Source organism: Panthera onca, chromosome E3, assembly GCF_046562875.1.
Source record: "Panthera onca isolate mPanOnc1 chromosome E3, mPanOnc1 haplotype 2, whole genome shotgun sequence".
NCBI lineage: Eukaryota > Metazoa > Chordata > Mammalia > Carnivora > Felidae > Panthera > Panthera onca.
The window spans coordinates 34,657,299-34,678,628 of NC_138354.1; positions in this window are offsets into that span (position 1 = coordinate 34,657,299).

A 21,330-nucleotide genomic window follows, 5' to 3' on the forward strand; every position below is an offset into this window, starting at 1 on the left:
ACCGTGAGCTGAGGAGGGAGGCTCCCCAGGCATGTGGGAGGGCACCTTCTGGGTGAGGGATGATAGGGAGGGAGCCAGAGACCAGCTCCCACACCTCCAGTCTTTAAGACTTAGGGGTTCTGGGGTGCCTGGGTGGCTCAGTTGGTTAAGTGTCTGACTCTTGATTTCAGCTCAGGTCATGGTCTCACAGTTTGTGAGTTTGAGTCCCTCATCGGGTCTGTGCTGACAGCACAGAACCTCCTTGGGGTTCTGTCTCTCTACCCCTCCCCTGCTCTCTCTCTCTCTGTCTCTCAAAATAAAAAAAAACATCAAAAACAAAAAAGAGGGGCACCTGGGTGGCTTAGTCGCTTAAGCCTCCGACTTTGGCTCAGGTCATGATCTCCCCGTTTGTGAGTTCGAGCCCCATATCGGGCTCTGTGCTGACAGCCCAGAGTCTGGAGCCTGCTTCAGATTCTGTGTCTCCCCCTCTCTCTGCCCCTCCTCTGCTTGCACTCTGTCTCAAAAAACAAATGTTAAAAAAAATTAAAAAAAAAGAGTTACGGGTTCCTCGGAAAGTTAAGCTTTCCCACATGGTCCAGCAATTGTACTCCTAAGCGTACAGCCCAGAGAGTGGAAGATAGGAGCTCGAACAAATACGGGGACGTGCACATCGACAGCAGCACTATTCACAGCCCACGTGAGCACCAACGGCCGAAAGGGTAACCCAGAAGGGGTGCAGCCTCACCACAGAGACTTCCTCCACCATAATAAGGGATGACGTACTGACAGAGACCACAGATGAGCCTCAAAACCATGATGTTCAGCGGGAGAATCCAGACATGAAAGGCCACACACTGATGGTATGTGCAGGGCACTTCTAGATCAGGTGCATCCAAAGGGAGAGAAAGCGATCAGTGGTAGCCAGAACTGGGAAGAGGGGATGGTGGGGTTTCTGCTCGGGGTGATGAGAAGGTTCTGGGGCTGGTGGAGACGTCTGCTTAACACGGTGAATGTGCCAAGGGGAACCAGATTGTTCACTTATACTGGTTAATGGGTAATCTTGTTATGTGAATTAGACCTCTGTAAAAAAAAAAAAAAAAAAAAAAAAAGCAAACGAGGGAATTAGGGAGCTGGCTGTCCCCTTTTACAGGTGGGAGGGGACAAGACAAGGTCTTGTACACTGAGGTCACGCAGGCCTGCGTCTGAATTCCTGCCTGCTACAGTTTGTCATTTACCCGCTCGCTTCAGTTATCCACTTAGCAGGTAATGACTTAGCTAAGTCACTCACTTAGTGCCCCGTGACAGGCCAGGCACCGTGTGTAGGTGCTGGAGGTGAGCTGGGGACCCGCACCCAGCTGTGATGCATTAGCAATGTCTGTCATGTGCCCTGTAACGGATGCTATAGACGTGTGTGCTCTGCCTGGAGCTTGGGCTTCAGCTGTGAAACTCGCTGTCTTTTTTTTTTTTTGAAGAAGAAGACCGTGAGCGGGAGAGGGGCAGAGAGCAAGAATCCCAAGCAGGCTCTGTGCCGTCAGCACAGAGCCCAACACGGGGCTCGATCTCACCAACAGTGAGATCATGACCTGAGCCGAAATCAAGAGTTGGCCGCTTAACCAACTGAGCCCCCCAGGTGCCCCAAAGCTTGCTGTCTTAATGTAGCTAACAGAGTAAAGCTCATGAAAACACTCTGAGCCTCAGTGTCCTTATCTACAGGATTCGAGGGCGATGCCTCTCTTCCCGGTTGTGGTGGGAATTAGGCGCAACTGATGTGAACAGCCTGGCGGGTCACAGGCTCTTGAGACAACTGAGTTTCCTCTGTCTCTGACTGGCCCCTGTCTTTTGTATTCTCTGCTGATGATGCAGTCCTCAGGTCTAGAGCTCGATGCCTGACGTCCATGGGAGTTTTGGGGGTCACTGAGGAAAGGGGCCTGACAGATCTGCACAGTCTCCCTGGGGACTTGCTCAGGAGCCTCTCAGATGCTCGGCAGTCACAAGGGAAGGCTCCCTTTCCCTGATGGTGACGGCAGGGAGCTGGGTGCCAGGGGTTTCGCTCTGCATGAGCAATATGGTCCCTCCTGGACTGGAGCACTGAGCTCGGTGTTCTCTCGGTTTCCTCTCCTGCTTTCCTTCCATCATTTTCTACTTGGTCCCTGACCTTTCTAGGGATAATTCATCTCACATCACTCTCCTTCCTGGAGCACTCCAGTCCCACTTAGAAACATGCAAGCCCCAAGAGAGAGGGAATCAGGCCTTTCTTTCATCTCATGGTACCCAGAGTTTAGCAGTTCTCCAGTCAATATATGCAGCGAGTGAACTCAGCACATCCGAGCCGTGGAACACGGACAGCAACATCTGCCTTTTAAGGTGCACCTGAGGACTCACATAGTGAGCAGAGGGGTGCCTGGGTGGCTCAGGAGGTTGAGCGTCCGACTTTGGCTCAGGGCATGATCTCACAGTCCGTGAGTTCGAGCCCCGTGTCAGGCTCTGTGCTGACAGCTTGGAGCTTGGAGCCTGCTTTGGATTCTGTGTCTCCCTTCTCTCTCTGCCCCTTCCCTGCTCATGCTGTTTCTCTCTCTCAAAAATAAATAAAAACAATTAAAAAATTAAAAATACAAAATTAGGGAACGGGTCTGAAATTTGTGTTAAAACAGTTTAACAATAATATTCCCCGCCCCCCACCAAGTCTGAAGTCATCACATACATGATTGCCCACCACTGTTCCAGTTTGGCTCCAAAGACACATCCCTCCCCTGGCCTCAGTTTCCCCACGTGTTGGGTCACATGGCTTTCACAGCCCCTTCGGATCCTGAGAACCATCTGACAGGCACGTGGCCAAGAACCCCAGGGCTAGGATTCCTCGCTGCAATGCTCCGGACCCCCTAGTCCTGGCACAGAGGCGGTGTGAGCAACTGTCTCCCTGCTCTCTCCACCACGCCCTGGGCAACGTGCACCAGTGGAGACAGACGGCAGTCGGCAGTCGGCAGTCGGTGTTAAGGCAGGCTAGCTTCCCCCAGGGCCGTCCCTCCTTGACGTGATCAGAAGTGCAAGAGAAATTTAAATCAGCCCATCAACTAAACAGAATAGGAACTATCCGAGTGCAAGGCGAGGGAGGGGGATTTTTGTTTCGGCAGGCAAGGCATCTGCAAGAAATGCTGTTTCTTACCGTGTGCCTCCGTGGAAACAATTCGCAAACCCTGGTGCAACCAGACAGTCAGCCCTCCAGGCCCACCCACCTCTCCCCGTCCCCTTTCCTTTAATTAAAATGCTAATTAGTTCTCTCAGCTCCCTCTTATCTGCCATTTGCATTTGGAGGGTGGGATGGGACGGGGCGAGGCCAGGGCAGTTTTAAATCAATGGGGAAACCAGAACGCAGGGAAAGGGCAAAAAAAAAAAAAAAAAAAGAAAGAAAAAAAAAAAAGCTCTGGAGGGAGAGTAAAAGTCATCAAAGCACTGGATGCTGTTTAACGCTCACCTACTACACACGACATAGCTTCCAAATGCAATTCAGCCATCTGCAGGACGGCAGGCTCAGAAGGTTGATGGGCTCCTCCTGGGTCCCAGAGCTCAAGGCCGGTGGTGCTTATCCTTGGCTGCTCCCGAGAACCTCCAGGACCACAGCGCCTATGACCCTATGACGGGCTCCACCCACCACACCTAAACCAGGGTCTCCTGGGTGTGACGGTGTCGTCTGGGCACTGGGGAAGCTCCCTAAGTGAGGCTGGGAACCACCGTCATAAGAGGTGGATGGTGGACCCTACACTTGACCCAGGCCTGCATCATCCCCAGGTCTCCGGAAACGGAGGGTTTCTGACTTTGAGAGGCAAACGCCTCAGAAATGCAGGGAGAAAGAATCCGGTGAGGGCCCTTTGGAGAGGTGGCCCTCAGGGCGCTGACTGTGAAACTGGACTCTTTGACCTGCTGTGTGTCCTTGGCATGTTAAGCAACCTCTCTGTGCCTCATTTTCCCCCTTTGCAAAATGGGGATCATACCATTTGAACCTAACCTCTGGGCTAGCAGAGTGTGAACTGAGACCCGAGACTTGGGTCCCTGCTGTATCCCCAATCCCAGAGCAGTACCTGGCTGCAAGAATCACTGAATCAATAGTACGTGCTCCAAAAACGTCCTGAACACGGTGTCTGACGCACCTTTCCACTAGATTGCCCCACAGGCCCTGTGAGCATGAAAGCTTTGCATGCGTCATTGGCTAGAAATGGACCCCCAGACCTCTCTGGGGCCCCCAAAGGTGCTCTCATTCTGTCTGCTCTCAGGGCCAAGACAAAAGTGCAGGCAGAAGTGTGGGACACTCGTTTCCTGTCCGCAGCCCCAGCTGTCGGCTTTTCCGCAGACTCAGTGGGACAAGACAACCCACTTAGCCAAGGGCGCCTCCGTTGTCAAGGCCAGGGGTCGCCATGGCAACCAATAGAGCCGCAGCCCTGGGCCAGTGCAGATGGCTAGCAGGGCCTCATTCATGGGGCCGTGATGGATGACGCTAGGACAGAAGATCCAGCTCCTCGAGCCCCCCCCCCCCCCCCCCCCCCCCGCCCCCGGCTGCCTCTGCAGCAGTGTGGGCCCCAGCCCTTGCTCTCTGCACGCCGCATGCATGATTTCCTATAACCTGCCTCTTGGGGCATCACACAGTCCTCCGCGACTTGTACGAGGGGAGGGCAATACTGTTCTTGGGAACAGGCAAGTGTTGACTCTTGCAAAAGACAGTGGGGGCAGCTGAGAGAGTCCTGTGAGCCATAAATTGGGTCCGGGTGTGCCATGTACTGGCTTGGTGACTCTGGACAAGCCGCGTGACTCATTGGGGCCTCAGTTTCCTCAGCTGCGAAATGGGAAGAATGAAATCTACCCACGAGGTCACGAGGCGCTTGGTTTGATGAGGGCCGACCAAAGGATACACACAGGACCCACACCACCTTCTCGGCTTCCAAAGAACACTCTATCTGGCAGGGAAGGTTAGTTGCACAGCCTGAAGTGCGAGGAAGAGCTGTTGGCACAGACAGTGGCCCTGCTATGAGCCTGAACTTCCAGGCTCCACCAGAGGGAAGCTGGTCTGCGCCCCAACCTCCTCTGTCCTCCTCATGCCTGTGTCTCGCAGCTCGCCCACCTGCCCCGCCCGCCAGCCTCCACCAGGAAGGATGAGGTGGACTTAAGTCACAAGTGCAGGAGGCATGAACACTCTGATGCTGGGAGACAGGCAGCCCTCAGCCTGTGAGCAGGGTGAAGGGGAAAAAGAAGAGGCAAGGCTTCAAATCGGAGCCCTCCAGGAGGGGAGGACGCAGACCCTTGGTTCTGGAGGCAGTAAGGATTCGTCAAGAAGCGTCTGCAAGTGTTTGAGTTGCTGTGTGTCTCCGAGCCTACGAAGGGGAAGGACGGAAGGAACTGAATCTGGTCGGAAGGGATGCTTATGCTAACACGGCAGACGCCACTGCGGGTCAAAGCCAGGAAAGGTCCGGCCCTTAAAGTCTGTTCACTTCCGCAAGTGCTAAGGCCCCAGACGCCATGCGGAACAAGGACCTGTGTCCCGCTTTGTTCTCGGGACTCTCGCTTCCCGTGGGAGGACCAGCGACAAACAGATAAGGTCAGCACGACTGGAGGAGATACGTTTCCTGTGCAGAGAAAACGAAGCATTTTAAGGACTCCAGGAACTGCTAAGGCCCAGGACAGAACAATGGAGCCATTTCGTTCCCTCGCGGGTCTGCAGGGCGGGTGGCCTGGAGACGCTGTTGGGTCATTCGAGTTACAAAGTGCACCTGACACTGTTCCCACCATCCCTTGGGACTGTCTTCGCTTTTAGTAATTCAGAGGATCGTTCATTTCTACGTGCATGGGGGGATCTGCTACAATTCAGGAGAGGAAAGCCTCCTGGGTCAAGGTTCAACACACTGTCTCGCCTGATCCCGGAAGGCAAGTAGTACTCTTCTCGTTTTTCAGGTAAGGGGGAGGCTCAGAGAGGTTTTGCCACTTGCGCAAGGACACACAGCTGAAGACTACAGAGCTGGGTTAGAACCAGGGCTGGCTCAGCCTGCAGGCCAAGACCTGGCCACATTAGCAGGTTGGTAGCTTCTGTCCTCACCCAGAAATCTCATCAGACAACTCAGGCTGATAAAGATATTTTTTACAGGAACCAAGAACTTCAAACCAACAGTTACCACTGTCCATAGCCTTCCCGAAGACTCTCATCTTTTGGCTACATGCTCATCGGTAGGGGCCTACCATTGCCCTAATTGACAGTTCCAACCTCAGGCCACATTTGGCCCTTCCCCTACACCCAGACACCTGTCCCTGGCGTCCCTTCCAGGGTGCAGAGGCCCCAGTTCTACGAGGAGCCCAATGCAATGGAAGGTCCTTTCAGTGGAAGAACTGGAATTTTTAGAGTTCCTTAAGTATCTAGGACCACAGCTCTGGGTAATGGAGAAGGCTTGCTGAGCGACTGATTGACTGATTGATTGATTGATTAGGCTTTCTGCCCAGGGTGAAGCCCAATGTGGGGCTTGAACTCCCAACCCTGAGATCAAAACCTGAGCGGAGATCAAGAGTCAGATGCTTAACTGACTGAGCCACCCAGGTGCCCCGGCTTGCTGAGCTTTTAGAATATTAATCTGTGAAAAAGAGTTTGTCTACCTTTTCTTGTTTCCTCATTTTTCCGGCAAACTCTTCAAACATATTTGGACAGGTGAGGCAGGGGAGGGCAGGTCCAAGGATACAGTAATGAAAAGGCATCCCGATTCATCACCTTCTGTAAGAACTATTCCAACCACACAGGCAGGCTCACCCCTTGCGTTTGATGTGGCCACAGTGGCCGTCAAGCACGTGACCTCGGCCGAACAAGGACTCTGAAAGTCCTCATGCCCAGCCCTACCTCCCCAGCTGGTCCTCATTTTTCCGAGACAGAAAAGGTAATCTGTTCACCTGGGGATGCCTGGCATCTCCTCAAGGGGTGCCAGAGGGCAGCCGGCAGGAGCCATTAACCACACAGCTGCCAGTGCCTCCTTTAGCTTATGAGCTAAAGGAGTGGGGCCCCCAGAGGACAACACGGCACCAAAGAAAGAGCTGGGCTTTTGAGGCCAGAAAAGTGTCCCTTTTGTCCCAAACCAAACGAACGCACAAAAGACAACTGTTTTCCCTATGTTTTGTCCACACAGAGCCAAATACTCGGAGTGAATAAAATTGTGATGTAATTTATCCTGGCTTGGCACTTTTGATGGTGGGGAAACCCATTCAGGTGTCCAAACCTCCCTGGTTGTCTGACTCTCATCAGGAGGCGTCTCCACCTTCCTTCCCTTTGAGAAAAATGCCCCCGCTTATGACTTTTTGATACCTTTAGGGGAAAACAATCTTGCTAAGTTAAAAAAAGCGGATCTCTACAAGGATACTCCTTGAAGCAAACAAAAACCCTGGACATCTTCCAGGGGAAAAGAGAAGGGTTGGGGGAACAGGTAGAAGGCTTGAATGAAACCATTTTACTGTTTCACATAGCAAAGCTACCCAGATGCTCTCTGACTTGAATATTCCCTGGCTCTCCACTACTCCCAGAATAAAGGCCCGCTGCTTGGCTGGGCACACGGTCCTCCCTGCCCCAAACCTGTCTTTCCTGCCCCTCCCTGCCCTCTTGACACTGACTTGCTCACACTCTGCTCTTTCCTGTGCCCAGGTCGTCACCCACACGCCACTGTTTGTTGAAATGTCCTTCCTGCCCCCCACCTCCTGTTTACATTCCCCTAACTCTGGCATACTTTTTCCTAGTGCCCCTCTGGCCACTTCCACCAGGAAGCTTTCCTGATTCATCAATTCAGGGTTAGATGCCACTCGTCTGTAATTTCTCCAGCACCTAACTTTTTTTTTTTTAAGAAAAAATTTCAAATACTCATGATGAACCTGTCCGTACCCACTGCCTCCTTTCAACAACTGCCAACCCCTACCATGTGTACGTTATCCATAAACTTATATGCATGTTCTTTCCCGGTTCACTTGTAATGTGACAATCTCTGTCTCTCCCTTTAGCCTATGAAATTCATTCATTCATTCATTCATTCATTCATTCATTCATTCATTGCCTGACTGCCTACTGCCTGAAGACAGAGTACTCAACCCTAAGGACCAGGTGGGGGAGGTGGAACCGGACAGCACTCTCTACTTTCTGTTTCCAGGGAAGGAACCGACAAGAGATAAGACAGTTTCACATTGTGATGAGGACCATCAGCGTAACTTGACAGCAAGCGACCGATGTGGCTCAGCACCCCCAGCGCCTAGTGCCATGTCACACAGAGAAAGCTCCATGAACGTGTCCTACACCCATGGAGCTGAATGCCCGACCACGGGGTCCCACTGAGGCAGCCTGTGTTCTGTGGCCACTATGGCCAGGGGGACAGCGGGGGGCACCAAGATGGCTGAGGATCCATCCACCTGCTCAGGACTGAGACCACCCCCCTTCCACAGCTGGCTTGCTTTTCAAGCGTGTGAGCATCCCACTCATGACACCAAAGGGCCACGAGAGAATTTAAACACACTGCCTGTCTAGGTTCTGTTTTGATCACTCTGAGGAGCTATAACCTCAGGGCAGGGCAAGTCCCAGGTCATGATTTCATGGTTCCTGAGTTTGAGCCCTGCATCGGGCTCTGTGCACACAGCTCAGAGCCTGGACCATGCTTTGGATTCTGCGTCTCCCCCTCTCTCTCTGCCCCTCTCCTGCTCAAGCTCTGTCTCCCTTTCTGCCTCTCAAAAATAAATTAAAAAAAATTTTTTAAGGTGGGGAAAGAAACACAAAACAAACAAAAAAACCCACAAGAGGCTGGCTCCTCTGGTGTGCCCGTAGAGACTCAGGGCACTGGGGCCTGTCCTGTGTCACACGACTCGTGAGACGCAGAGCCAGGCTGCAAACCCAGGTCTGTGAGACTCTGCAGCGAGGGCTGCTCTGTGTCCCTGCACAGGGAAGATAAGCAAAGGGCCCAGGCTCACCCCACAAAGGAGAGCTGATCTCTTAAAATCCTCAGGATTTTAATTCCTGAGTCAGTTTTTCCAATCCCAAGTTCAGTGCTCCTGGGGCCACTGTGCTGCCTTGCAAATCTATTTAGGCCACTCGACCAACTCTTTGGGTATAAAAGTATCTTGGGGGCATTTTAAGAAGGAAAGGAAAAGAAAAAAAGGCTGGCCAGCAGCAGTGACCCCCCCAGAGAGAGGTGCCTGATGGATTCTGGTGGGGGAGATATGGGTTAAAGCTAGAGCATCAGGCCTGGAGTCTGGTTAAAAGCCTGGAAATTAGGGTGCCGGGGTGGCTCAGTCAGTTAAGCGTCTGACTCTTGATTTGAGCGCAGGTCATGATCTCACAGTTCCTGAGCTCGGGCCCCGGGTCAGGCTCTGCACTGAGAGTATGGAGCCTGCTTCAGAATCCCTGTCTCCCTCTCTCTGCCCCTCCCCCACTCATTCCCTCTCTCTCTCTCAAAAATGAATAAACATTAAAAAAAAAAAAAGCCTGGAAATTGATTCACTGGGCTGTCATCTCTTGGTTTGGTTGACAGTCATGACAGGTAATCTGGCGGGAGGCAGTGCTGTCCAACAGAAATATAATGCAAGCCTCAAGTGCAACCCACAGAAGTTGTTTTACACTTTCTAGTAGCCACATCAAAAAAGTAAAAACAGGGGCGCCTGGCTGGCTCAGTCAGCGGAGCCTGCGACTCTTGATCTCAGGGTTGTGAGTTCGAGCCCCAGCTTGGGTGTAGACGTTACTTAAAATTGAAATCTAAAAAAAGAAAAAGTAAAAGCAGGTGTAATATAATAACGTATCTTATTTAAACCTACACTCTAGAAATACAATCATCTCAACATGTAATCAGTATGATTATTAATAAGATATTTTACACTCTTTTTCTTTTCTGCAACATCTTCAAGAGCCGGTATAAATTTCTTACATGCACAGCACGTCTCTACTGGGACTAGATCCCCATTGCAAGTGCTTGACTGTCACATGTGGGGAGCGGCTGCCGTATTGGGTGTTGCAGGCTGACGACACGCGGTGTCACGGCTGGAATGTGCCTAATGTGCCTGGGCCCGCCTGAGCTATGATGCGGTAACAGGGAGTTTAGTCTAAGAGCTCTTCCCAGTGGGGTCTGATAAAAAGCCTGTGCAGACAGAACTGGCTGGGTGATTTGTGGGACCCAGAGCGAAGATGAATATTCAAAGCCCCTTGTCGAGAAAGGATTAAGAATTTCAAGATGATGGAGCGCCTGGGTGGCTGAGTCTGTTAAGTGTCAGCTTCGGGTCAGGTCATGCTCTCACAGTTCGTGAGTTCGAGCCCCGAATCTGGCTCTGTGCTGACAGTGCAGAACCTGCTTGGGATTCCCTCTCTCCCTCTCTCTCTGCTCCTCCCCTATTCCTTCCCTCTCTACTCCTCCCCTGTCTCTCTCTCAAAATTAATAATAAACTTAAAAAAAATAATTTCGAGATGGAAACAGGAGGGCATTAAACCAAGCGTGGGGTGAGGCTCTCTCTTCTGAGCATGGGTCCTGTGTGATCACCTGGGTCGCAAACCCATGAAGGCAGTTCTGGGTGCAGAAGAGAAAGACCCTTCTGGCACACTCATCGCAGGGTGCCAGGATGACACTAGGTAACCAGCAACAGCAACAGCAAGCATCTACCGATCACCTACCTTGGGCCAGATCCTGTGCTATGCTCTTTACACAGGATACGGCACCTATAATTTTCAGAACAATCCTCTAACATAATTACTATTAGCATCCTCTGTTAACAACAACAACAACAACAGAAGGACAAGGACGTTCCATGTGCCCTCAGTACAAATGATCTGACATACAAGTATTTCATGTTCAGGTAATTTATCACTAACATAATGCTATTGTCTGAGAGACAGCCTACATTCAGATTCGCTCACTTGCCACCATGACGTCCTTTGTGGCCGTCCTTTGTGTTCCAGGAGCTACCCCAGGACCCCTCGCTGCATCTGCTCACACGGCTGCTCTGTCTCTTAACCTGCAACCGTATCCCAGCCGCTAGGCCTTTTATGACCTGGATGCTGTAAGAGTCCGGGCCAGTTGCTCTGTGTGTATTTTGTCTTGGTTGATATTTTTCTCGAAGTCCTTGTAAAATAAAGTGCAGCTCATGGGCAAATGGGGAAAGGTGTGTGGGGTGCATAAGCCAGAGGTACGAGGTATTCAGGGGCAGGGAGAGGAGGGCGTTCAGCGTCACCTCTACTTGACTGAGTTAACTAACGGTTTCCCGGAGGCAGTGACAGTGGATGTTGGAAGGTGATGAGGGCTTTGGCAGGTGGACCAAGGTGGTGTAGACAGAGGTCATGGCATAGCGGGGGACAGAGTGCCATCCTTGGCCTGCAGCCTTCCTGAGGCCGTGCCAGTGTCTAGACCCGTCCTCTCCCCCAAGGCGCCCCGGGCGTGCCCAGCCTGCAGTTAGCATCCACCCAAAGCGACCGGCCACCAGGTCCCCCAGTGTTCAGGGTCAGGCGAAGCACGAAGGACCCCCGTGGCTGCCAGGCAAGTTGTCAGGTTCCCACATCTTGCCCTGCAAGTGAAATTACACTTTCTAAACCTGCTTCCTTCTTGCCACCTCTCGGGGAGTGAACAAACCCAAGATGAAGTTCTAATTGACTGCAGAAGTGAAAGACACGAGGGGGGGGAGTCGCCATCCAGAGTTTCCTTGGGCCAGCTCTTGGCACGAGCCATCTGGGCTGGCGAGCGAGAGATTCTCCCTGCAAAGTCCGGTCTTGACGAGGGCAAAGCCAGGTGCTCCCGAAGGCGACCCCCCTGAGCCTTCCATTCCCGAGCGTGTGCGTGTGCAGAAATACTTTTTCAAGGTGACCCTCACCTCATTTCCTGGGGACGGAGGCAAACGCATGTGGTGGTCCTTCTGCGAGCCCACCGGCAGAAGCAAATCCCTTATCATTTTCGTGCCGTTTTTGTTCATTTTGTTCCCACTTTAAAGGGGCTCATCCCACTGTGTTCCCTCGGCTAAGCATCCTTGAAAAATCCGTCATGGACATCTGCATGTCCTTCAGACCAAAAGCCACACGCAGGCATACTTGCACACATATGCATGGGCACACACGTGTGCACACACTTGCACACCCAGCACCACAGATCACAGCCACTGATACGAGTTGAGACACACCTCCACATACCAGTAGATGTGTGCAAATACAAATCGCATGCACACACGTGTGTGCACGGGCACGTGCACACACACAGACACACGTCTGCACTCACAGTGCCTGGCAGTCGGGGTCCTGCGGCAAGCCCAGCTCCCGCCTGCTTAAAACGCCTCCTCTATGCCATTCTGCAGAGTCCCAGGGATGAGATGCGCCGGGATCATCCTAAGAGATGCCTCCGGGTACCAGCTCTCCCTCCGGAGGATGCTCCGGACTTCCAGCCAGTCCCCGGAACATGGGCTCAGATATGGGAGGAAGGAAAGGAGCCTGAGAAGCAAAGCAGATTTGGGCAAAGGACGCTCTCAGCTGGTTCCCAGCAAGTGCTGGAGGCAGGGGGATGCAGAGGGGGTGAAGAGGGGGGAGGGAATGAGTGAGAGGCTGAGAGGTAGCCTCACAGAGAGGTTTTCAGATAGGAACAGACAGAAACAGAAAGGAAAAGATCCTCAAAGAAACAAAGAGACAGGAAAAAAAAAAAAAGAGATAAACACAGAGAAAAATAGAACAGGGCCTTTTTAAAAAGACATTTTAAGCCCAGCTCAGTTTAGACCGGAAGAATGAGCCACCTGACCTGGGACCTTCTGAAATGGGGTCCCTGTCCCCGCCCCTTCTTCCAGGATGCTCTTCCTAGATTTTTCTCTTATTCGCTTTCAGGACCCCTGGAGTACAAAGCAAAGATCCAAGGCTTTGGATTCCTAAACGACAACCCCACCCCCCCACCGGCACTCCGGTGGGGACGCCCCAGCAGATCCCGCCTATGGCATGGCCACAGCCAGGAAGGGGCTCTGAGGGCCACCAAGTCATCTCCGAGACCCCCGGGGGCCAGGGGGGGCGGCTCTGGCTCTGACAATCCACCTGACCCTCTCTCGGGGTGGGGGTTCTGGGGCATTGATTACTCTAGCCGCCCCCCCCCCCCCAGTATAGCCCAAGCTGGGGTCAATGCCTATCCACAGGGGGCTGAGAAGTGGGGAAGGGTGCAAGATGGGGAGGGGCGGGGGAGGAGGGACACAGAGCTTTTGGTCACGTGCTGCTCCTCAGTTGCCATGACGACAGCAAGGGGGTGGGGGCACCCGGACCGGAGGCTGCAAGAGACATGTTGGTTCTAAATCACCGTGACAGCACTTCAGTTGAGCTATTACCGCTGTTGCTGTGGCAACCAATGGGATCAAATCGCAGAGGAAATCTATAATTATTACAAGCCAGATACCAACGAACTTGGTGCAGCAATCGCCTCATTAGGGCAACTCAGCGTTAACTTTGGGAGGGAGAAACGCTGACCCCCAGCCCCCAGCTCTGGGAAGAATAAGGCCAATCCACAGATGGGAACCCAGAAGGTTCTCCTGGCCAAATGAGGGAGAAATATTAAGTGAAGTCACGGGGAACTGCTAACATTTGGAAAAACATTGTCCCTGAATTTACTGTGCAAATTTCCAACAAACAGAAAAGTTGAATTTGCCACTGAATACCTGTCCACAGCCCCCACCTCCCAGCTCCTGACGATGACATTTTACCAGTCTCGACCCTGTGACCCATCCATTAATCCTCTCCGTTTTTTGATGCATTTCGAAGTAAATTGCGGACATCATGTTGTACCTTCCCCCTCGAGTACTTAAGCCTGCGTAAACTTAAGTATTTTGTTATTTTTGAAAAACAAAGGGAGCAATTTCATATGGTTCAGTCGAAACAGAATCAAGTCTAGATGTCTTTCATCCATGTGCCCATCTGTCCATCTGTCCAGCCACCCACCCACCCATCCATCTTTTCTTCCACCCGCCCATCCACCTGTCCGTCCGTCTGTCCATCTATCCAGCCAGCCACTCACTCGTCCATCCACGCAGTGCAGGGAGATCTCATGTGCACTCATGATTTCCACCAATGATTCACCATCCCTGAATCTTCCTCCCTAGGCCAGTATAAACACCCCCCAGCAGGATGTCCTGAATATTAAAAAAAAAATTTTATGTTTATTTTTCAGAGAGAGAGAGAGAGAGAGAAAGTGCTAATGGGGAAGGGGCAGAGAGAGAGACACACACACAGGATCCGAAGCAGGCTCCAGGCTCTGAGCTGTCAGCACGGAGCCCAATGCGGGGCTTGAACCCACAAACCATGAGATCATGACCTGAGCCGAAGTCGGAAGCTTAACGGACTGAGCGACCCAGGCGTCCCCAGGATGTCCTGCACATTGAACTCAGTAGGTTCACGCTTACTCCCTGTCCTGTGTCAGCACCTCAGTAAACAGACCCAATTTGCCGAAGCTGGAAACCCGACACCCGCGCTCGCTTCCTCCCTCCTGTCATCCTGGCTCAGGACCACGTCCTGGGTATTACTTCCACACTAGCTCTGGCCTCCACCCTCTCCTCTCTCGCTCTTGTCTGTTTCCTAGCTGGATGGCTGCCCCAGCCTCTTGACTGGTCTCCCAGCCGCCACCAAACCCTCCCTCTGCTTTTTCCACGCTGACCTCCTACCATGAACTCTCTGGCCATGTTGATGGTATGGGGGAACCGACACCCCATATTTAAAAAATTTTTTTTTTTTTTTAAATTTTTTTTTTAACGTTTATTTATTTTTGAGACCAAGAGAGACAGAGCATGAACGGGAGAGAGTCAGAGAGAGAGAGGGAGACACAGAATTGGAAACAGACTCCAGGCTCCGAGCTGTCAGCACAGAGCCAGACGCGGGGCTTGAACTCACGAACCACGAGATCATGACCTGAGCTGAAGTCGGACACTTAACCGACCGAGCTACCCAGGCGCCCATAAAAAAATTTTTTTAATGTTTATTTATTTTTGAGAGAGAGAGACAGAGTACAAGCAGGGGAGGGCAGGCAGGGGCAGAGAGACAGGGAGACACAGATCCGAAGGATGCTCCAGGCTCTGAGAGGTCAGCACAGAGCCCAACACGGGGCTCGAACCCACGAACTGTGAGATCACGACCGGAGCGGAAGTCAGGCACTTAACAGACTGAGTCATCCAGGCGCCCCCAGATCTACAAACTTCTAAATGCACTAACCACTCTTTCCCAGCATCGGTGTACCTGAAGGAATTTTTCTCACTGATATGAACAGAAAGCAACCTAGATGTCCATCTGTGGGAACTGGCTGAATACATTTCAGTGGGTCATGACACAGAATCACATTCGGCCAAGACAAAGAATGAGGTAGCTCTCTCTGTACTGACGAGAGAGAGTGTTGCACATCTTAAGTTACAGCAAGTTGCAAAGCAGCATGTGTGGTGAACTGTCCCCTGAGCCCCCAGCAGCGCATACATCTGGGCATCAGGCTGGTCTGAGACGTCAGCGGGTGCCCATGTGTCCAGGGAGCGTGGCTTTGTGAGCCCCCTCTTATCTGCCTCAAGCCACAACACTGCTGTCCACCAGGCTGGAGAACAAGAGGCCCACGGGTGCGCTTCCCGCCTTTCAAGTCGGCTCCGATGACGCACTGCCCCCCGCCTGTGCTGGCAGGCAAGGGGGCCCTGCAGGCTGCTGGGGCACATGAGGTATTAGTTTTCTCTCTGGATCAGGGGACAGCGGTGGACGCCCTGTGAAAGTGAAACCCGCTTCTGGGAAGCTCTGCAAGTTTCGGGAAAGCGCGGGGTTGGCAGGAAAGCATCTGGTTTCCAGTTCCTGCTCAGACCTTGAAAGGCTCCCGTGCCTCAGTCTCTCCAGCTCCGTAAGGGGCTGACGGTACCTCCCAGGGTCGTTCTGAAGGTCAAATGTGGCAACGGAGGTGAAAACAGCATGCCAACGTAATCTTGCTGGACAAGGCAAACCAGGGTCAACTCAGCCCCCCCCTGAATACTAAACACCCCCAGCACCTGTTACAAAAGCTATGACCTTTGTTTCCAACTGAGCACCTTTCTTGTGTGCCGACGGCGGAGCTAAGCACTTCACGTATATGATTTCATTGAAGCCTCAAAACAATTCTTTGTGGTAGGGATGTCTGCTCCCACTTTGCGGATGAGAAAACTGAGGCGCACCGAGGGTAAGGGACTTCCCTAGTGGCATACAGAGCGTGGTGCTACCCAGATAAGCCCCTAAATCTTTCTGGCTGGAAAGTCTACGCTTTTCCCACTTCTTAATCATTCCTCTTTCTTAAATCATGCCTCTAGACCAGTGCTGTCGAAAAGAAAGATAAATGAGAGTCTTAGAAGCAATTTGAAATTTTCTAGTGGCCACATTACAAAAAAATGGGCAACAGATGAAACTAATATGAGTTGTATGTTCTATTTAACCTGATATATCCAAAATATCATCATTCCAGCAGATAATATGAAAACTAACTAATGAAATTTTAGTATTTCCTTTTTGGTCATCCTACCTCTTTGAAATCCCATGTGTACTTTATTAGTTGTTATTTATGATATGAGGGTTTTTTTTCATTTTCTTTTCTTTTTTAAAATTTAAATCCAAGTCAGTTAACATTTAGTGTAATAATGCTTTCAGGAATAGAATTTCCTGATTCACCACTTACACAGAACACCCAGTGCTCATCCCAACAAGTGCCCTCCTTAAGGCGCCTTGCCCACTGAACTCCTCCTTCCACCTAACACCCCGCCAGCAACCCTGTTTGTTCTCTGTATTTAAGAGTCTCTTATGGTTGGCTCCAAAGTTTTTTTTTTTAAGTTTATTTATTTTGAGAGAGACAGAAAGAGAGCGGAGGAGGGGCAGAGAGGAAGAGAGAGAATCCGCACTAACAGCACAGAGCCTGACACGAGGCTCGATCCCATCAACTGTGAGATCATGACCTGAGCTGAAATCAAGAGTCAGATGCTCAACCAAATGAGCCACCCGGGCGCCCCTGAAGCCCCATGTGTATTTTATGCTTACAGCACATGTCTGTGCAGACTAGCCACCTTGCAGGTGCTCAGAAGCCACGTGTGGCTTACTGGAGAACGCGGCTTGGCTTACAGATACCTGGAATGAGTCCAAACCTTAGTGCTATTGGCTGCCAGTTAGTGAGGACCTGCTGTATGCTTGAGCCTGTTCTAGCTACTTCCTTCACGTATGTTAAGTCCACTTATTCTCACGACTCTGAGAAGCAGTACTCTTACGAGCTATGGGGGGGGAACATGAAGCTAAGGTAGTTTGGGGAACACACCCAAGATCATAGAGCTGATTAGCTAGCCGAGGCGCTGGCGTTGGAACCAAAGTTCATCCAGAAACCTGGCCCCTCGCGTAGCCGCCGACAGATGCCGAATATCCTATTACAACACGTCAGTCACACGGGTCTGTGAAAATTAAACTCCAGAGAAGACGATTTGATTTGTGGCACTTAATTTTAAACAACCTGATTAATCAATACATGAGATCATGTAAGCATTAGCTAAAAAGTATACAGCTCACTCTGAACTTTGCACCAGCGTGGGACCTTAAGAATTGATAACAAACCAGACAACGAATGCCCCCACCAGAGGGCCTTCTTTGGTCCCAATGGGATGTGAATTCGAGGGACCAGTCAAGTCCGGCCACTACCCACTTAGAGCGGCTCCCTGTCAGACACAGTGGTGGCTTTGCTCCTTCACGGGCTGACGTGTGGGATGGCCCGCCGGCCCTTGCTTGCCCCTCCCGTTCAGGCCAAATCTGACCTCACCTGTGACATACAAGAATTGGCTGTCTCACTCGGGATGGAGACGGTGGTGGCGACTTTGTGGCTGGTCCCGGGATGATCCTGGCCAAACGCCAAGAGATACACGCCCTGGAGCTGCCAGCATCCCTGACTCCTGGCTCAGTCCAGCCTGCTTTTTGGTCCACAGCGTGGCTGCTGCTGCAGAAATGCAGGCTTCGCTCTCGCCCCTTTGCCAACTGGCATAAAAGCCTACCACACTTTAGTGTTGACTTCTTGAACTTGACCAGAACAACCTGGTCATCAGCTGGAGGATGAAACCAGACAAGGGAGAAGAAAGGGAACCCAGATCTGCCTCTGAAGTAGGTCTCTGATTCATCCGTTTCTCTCCCTCATTTCCACTGCCTCCTTCAGGCCACCAAGGTCATCTACTGCTGGGACAGTCCCCTTCCTGCTCCCACGTTCTTGGCTTGGCACTTCAAAGCTCAGCGTGGGTTACCAGGCTTTCAAAAGGTCTCTGAGACATTGCCCAAGCAACCCCTGCCTCTGATTCCTAGAAAGCACAAAGCTCTGTGGCCTCAGGGCCTTTGCATGGGCTATTCTTGCTGCCTAGACTGCTTCCTTCACTCCTGCTTGGCCAACTTCCGTGCATGCCTCAGACCTCAAACATCCTATGCTATTTCCTCAGAGAAGCTGCTTTATTAACCTCATGGAAATAAAAGCATCCACTGTAATTTCTCAGAGCGGTCTGTGTTATGGTTTCTTCCCACTTGACCACAGTTTCCACGTGTATATTTGTGTACCATCTGAATGCACACCTTCCATGCCATTCCCCACTCCCCAGGGATGTGGGGCATCCCTAGCAGACATTACAGGGCCTGGCACATAAGACGGCCATGATCAGTGTCTGCTGAATGGATTCTTACTATTCCTGTCTTACAGATAAGAGACCCGAGGACTTGGAAGAAAAGAAACTTCCCCACAACTATTTTTTTTTTAAGTCACTGATATCCTACTGTGTGCCAAGTCCTAACTCAAAGGGTCTAGAGGCTCTACCAAGAAATGTGGGCAAATGGCTGGTATACAGTTACACTCAAGAAACAGCACTGTTCCCCACAGGAACTATGAGGCCTCTCTTAACTGCTCTGTGAAATGAAGGGCGTGCGTTAGGTATGGAGTAAATGTCCTTTCTTAGAAATTATGCCCAGAAGGAAAAACCAACGGACCAACCCGGGGTTATGCTAATGCCTTTCTGATCTCCGGTTCTGAGCATCAGAATATCACCCCTGGCTCTCCAAACAGACCTTGCTCCAGGAGTATCTGGGTCTAGCCTTTTTGGAAAAGGATGTAGCCACAAAGAATCAAGAGATAATAAATATTTTAACCCCAAATAATTCCACCTCCAGAAATTTAGCTAATGCAAATAATCCTGAATAAAGGACCTCAGAGAGGGCCACAGGAGTGTAATTTACAAGAGCGAACAACTGGAAACAATGTCAATAAACCTACAGTAGACGATCCCTCAAGTAAGTTGTGATAGGATATCTTAATTATTTACCGAAAACTGTGTGAAAAGGCAGGGAAATGATTTTCGAAGCAACGCAACGAGAGAGAAAGGACCATGAAGGTTCACGGGCAGTCTGGCTATAATCTTGTTAAGGCGCGAAAACAAAACCAAAAACCAATACATGGGGAAGCGACGCTGAAAGAAAGACATCTATTTTCTGTTCAGTACTTTTATCTCTGGGGTGGCAGTCGACTTTTTTGTATTTTCTGGATCATCGCAATGACGTGTTACTATTGGTTCATTAAAATGTTTGGAGGAGAGATACCTCTCTGGCTTTCTCCAATAATATGCACAGAGAAAGTATATCAGGGGTGGGTACAGCCTCAGTCAGCAGCCGAATGCGTCTAGACGTTTAATTATAGGAAAACAACTGCTGAATAATTTGACATGGCATTAATACAGAGAACCAGAGGCACTCGAGAATTGATCCGTGTTCAGTTTGGTTTCCGAAGGTGTGGAAAGAGGAGATGAGCTTCCACATGGGTTATAAAAAAGTACATTAGTGTTCTGGCACTGAACCAGGTCAAACTGGGTTCCAATCCCCAGGTGGAAATGCTCAGCAGGAGAAAGTGGGTCAACGCGGGGGCAGGGAGTTTAGTCCACGCAGAGCGGGACTCGTCCGTTCACCCCCAGACAGTCAGCTCCAGCTTGGAGTCTGGGGTCCACTGAAGGCCTCAGGAGAGGACGCTCTCCACCCTGTGATTCAGACTCAAGGATGGGGGTCTACAGGCTCTGGCCGGCTGCCTACTTTTGCGAAATAAACGTCTTCTGGAACACGCGATCATTTGTGGCTGCTGTGGCTGCCTTTAAGGGCTACGCGAGCAGCAGAGCAGAGACCGCGGGGCCACAGGCTGATGGCATTTACCATCTGGCCCTTTGCAGACAGGCCGCTGACCTGCGATCCAGGCACCTGCCGCCTCAAAGCCACAGATCTGTCCCATTTTCCTGGTAAACCGGCAGTCCACCTCGCTCCCTTCTGTGAAGAGTTCGGTTTTTCGAGGGGACACGTGCACCCTGCCGCTTTCCCAAAGCAGACACTGTCTCCTTTTTCTGCCAACACGTCGGCAACACCAGAGGAGCGCGTTTCTCCAGACGTGGCACCTGCAGTCTGCCCAACTTTCCTGTATTTGCCATTACTTGTAAGACCCTTTCCCTTGAAATGATCTTGCATTTGAACAGAAAAAAATTTAAGTGATTTTGCATCACCATTCTGTCTGGAAAGCAGGATATCACTTGCCATGGACATCAGGGCCCTGTAGAAATTATGCGACAGCAACAGAGCTGTGCCGGTCCACGGCACCGGGACTCAGGCATCCGCACGAGGCTCCAGGCTGCCCCATCCTTCCGGATGGCCCCCCTCCTGAATCCCCTCTAACCCATCAGAAATCCTGCTGGCTTCACCTGGAAACAGATCCAGAATCTGCCCAGTTCTCCCAACTCCCACCTGCCACTCATGCCCAAGCGCCCAGGGCGCCCCCCCCCCCGTGGCCTCCCAACTGGAAGCCAGACACAGAAGGAGAGGGTACGGTCTACTTATATGAAATATGTTCACCAGGCAAAGTCCCAGACACGGCAAGCAGATTTAAGGTTACCAGACCTTACTAGAGCTGGAGCTCTAGCTTTTACTGGTTGCAGAATTTCTGTTTGGGGAGGTGAAAAGGTTTGGGAACCAGGTGGTGGTGAGGGTTGCCCAGCACTGTGTGTATAATTCATGACGCTGAATCGTACACTGAAAGATGACAGATTTTGTTATGTATATCTGATCACGATTTAAAAACACTGATAATGTCATATCGCCAAACCCAAGCTAAATGTCATATAGCTTTTGAAGGGGTGAACTGTAGGGTATGTGAATTGTTTCGCCATCAAGCTGTATCACGGTGGGAGTGATGTGGTGCCAGTCCAGGCATGGCCTCTGCCTGCCTCCACGGGATGACAGATGTCCTGTGAGACATTCGAGCCATGAGAAGCCCAAGTCATGAGGAGAGAGAGGTCAGGCACACCGTGGTGCCAGGCCTGGGGGTGAATAAGCCACCTTGGAGGTCCAGC